Source organism: Lolium rigidum, chromosome 6 (genome assembly GCF_022539505.1).
Source record: "Lolium rigidum isolate FL_2022 chromosome 6, APGP_CSIRO_Lrig_0.1, whole genome shotgun sequence".
Lineage (NCBI taxonomy): Eukaryota > Viridiplantae > Streptophyta > Magnoliopsida > Poales > Poaceae > Lolium > Lolium rigidum.
In genome coordinates, this window is record NC_061513.1 from 143,461,550 (window position 1) to 143,464,707 (window position 3,158).

Below are 3,158 nucleotides of genomic sequence, written 5' to 3' on the forward strand. Positions count from 1 at the left end.
TTACAACACAGTACAAATTGTCCATCGATTCAAAGTAATGCTAAGCACACCGGTCTCGGTCAACGAGACTTCTTCTTGAGCGGCTCCGGGAACGGCTTGTACAAGCCCTTCGTCGTCCACGTCCTTCCATCACCCTGCCTATGTAGGCGTTCTTCGATATCCCTCTTCGTCATCGCTCTGGTTGCGTGTAAGAGCCCCGATGCGTTGGATACATCTTGTAAGATAATTTCCGAGAGCTTTACTTGGATGCGATGGAAGTCTTCTCTAAGATCATCATCATTGATTTCCCCCGACATTTTAATGGGGTCTCGCTTACTAGGTGGCAGAGACATCATCTCTGCATCCTCGACAAACCCTTTAAGGTGATGGAGGACATAGAAGGCCTCCTTAATGCTGCTAGCTGGCTGCTTGATACAAGGGAAGTCGATCACGTGCTTGAACCCGAGCTTTTTAGTGTCCGGCCTGATATATTGCCCATTCTTGTCGAAGGTGCCTCCATTTTCGGCGTAGCCAAGGATAGCCTCATCGAGAACTCCCCTTATTCTCTTGTAGTCTTTCTTCGTCGTCGTACTCGACGAGTCGAAATACTGGGCTAGTGACCACTTCGGATCTAGGATGATGAGTGTGCAGTATTTGTCCCTGCTCAACACATGCAATTGAAATGGAATGTTGGAAATGATCGGCAATGGAAGAAATATATAAGAAAGCATAAGTTACGACGGCCGTGAGCGGATGTGTACTTACTCGGGAAAGACAGGCAGAAGAATGGTGTTGCTCTCTTTGTACATGAGCATGAAGTTCTGGAGGTACCGCACCGCCTTGGTCCGTGTCTTTGAGCCGTCCTGGAGCTGGCTATCGCGCATGTAGTAGGGATCCGCTACCGCGATGTGGCGGGGTCTCTCTCTGTTGATCTTCATCTGAAGATTGATCGCGTATAGGCGGATGATGCGCGTAGATGTACACGTCCGTTGGGAACCCCAAGAGGAAGGTATGATGCGCACAGTGGCAAGTTTTCCCTCAGAAAGAAACCAAGGTTTAATCGAACCAGGAGGAGCCAAGAAGCACGTTGAAGGTTGATGGTGGCGAAATGTGATGCGGCGCAACACCAAGGATTCCAGCGCCAACGTGGAACCTGCACAACACAACCAAAGTACTTTGCCCCAACGAAACAGTGAGGTTGTCAATCTCACCGGCTTGCTGTAACAAAGGATTAACCGTATTGTGTGGAAAATGATTGTTTGCGAAGAAAACAGTAAAGAACAATTGGAGTAGATTGTATGCGATGTAAAGAATAGGACCGGGGTCCACAGTTCACTAGAGGTGTCTCTCCCATAAGATAAAAACATGTTGGGTGAACAAATTACAGTCGGGCAATTGACAAAATAGAAAAGGGCATAACAATGCACATACATGATATGATAAATATAGTGAGATTTAATTGGGCATTACGACAAAGTACATAGACCGCCATCCAGCATGCATCTATGCCTAAAAAGTCCACCTTCAGGTTATCATCCGAACCCCTTTCAGTATTAAGTTGCAAGCAACAGACAATTGCATTAAGTATGGTGCGTAGTGTAATCAACAACTACATCCTTAGACATAGCATCAATGTTTTATCCCTAGTGGCAACAGCACATCCACAACCTTAGAACCTTCTGTCACGATCCCAGATATCAATGGAGGCATGAACCCACTATCGAGCATAAATACTCCCTCTTGGAGTTAAGAGCAAAAACTTGGCCAGAGCCTCTACTAATAACGGAGAGCATGCAAGATCATAAACAACACATAAATAATAGATTGATAATCACCATAACATAGTATTCTCTATCCATCGGATCCCGACAAACACAACATATAGTATTACGGATAGATGATCTTGATCATGTTAGGCAGCTCACAAGATCCAACAATGAAGCACATAAGGAGAAGACGACCATCTAGCTACTGCTATGGACCCATAGTCCAGGGGTGAACTACTCACTCATCACTCCGGAGGCGATCATGGCGATGAAGAGTCCTCCGGGAGATGATTCCCCTCTCCGGCGAGGGTGCGGAGAGCGATCTCCTGAATCCCCCGAGATGGGATTCGCGGCGGCGGCGTCTCGGTGAAGGTTTTCCGTATCGTGGCTCTCGGTATCGGGGGTTTCGCGACGGAGGCTTTAAGTAGGCGGAAGGGCAACGCGGGGGCCACACGAGGGCCCCACACGCCGGGCCGCGCGGCCAAGCCCTAGGCCGCGCCGCCCTATGTGTGGCGGCGCCTCGTGGCCCCACTTCCTTTCCCCTTCGGTCTTCCGGAAGCTTCGTGCAAAAATAGGACCACAGGCGTTGATTTCGTCCAATTCCGAGAATATTTCGTTACTAGGATTTCTGAAACCAAAAACGACGAAAACAGCAACTAGCTCTTCGGCATCTTGTTAATAGGTTAGTGCCGGAAAATGCGTAAATACGACATATAATGTGTATAAAACATGTAGATATCATCAATAATGTAGCATGGAACATAAGAAATTATCGATACGTTGGAGACGTATCGGCATCCCCAAGCTTAGTTCTTCTCGTCCCGAGCGAGGTAAACGATAACAAGGATAATTTACGGAGTGACATGCCATCATAATATTGATCATACTATTGTAAACATATGTAATGAATGCAGCGATCAAAACAATGGTAATGACATGAGTAAACAAATGAATCATAAAGCAAAGACTTTTCATGAATAGTACTTCAAGACAGGCATCAATAAGTCTTGCATAAGAGTTAACTCATAAAGCAATAAATCAAAGTAAAGGTATTGAAGCAACACAAAGGAAGATTAAGTTTCAGCGGTTGCTTTCAACTTATAACATGTATATCTCATGGATAGTGTCAATATAAAGTAATATAACAAGTGCAATATGCAAGTATATAGGAATCAATGCACAGTTCACACAAGTGTTTGCTTCTTGAGGTGGAGAGAGATAGGTGAACTGACTCAACAATAAAAGTAAAAGAAAGGTCCTTCAAAGAGGAAAGCATCGATTGCTATATTTGTGCTAGAGCTTTTATTTTGAAAACATGAAACAATTTTGTCAACGGTAGTAATAGAGCATATGAGTTATGTAAATTATATCTTACAAGTTGCAAGCCTCATGCATAGTATACTAATAGTGCCC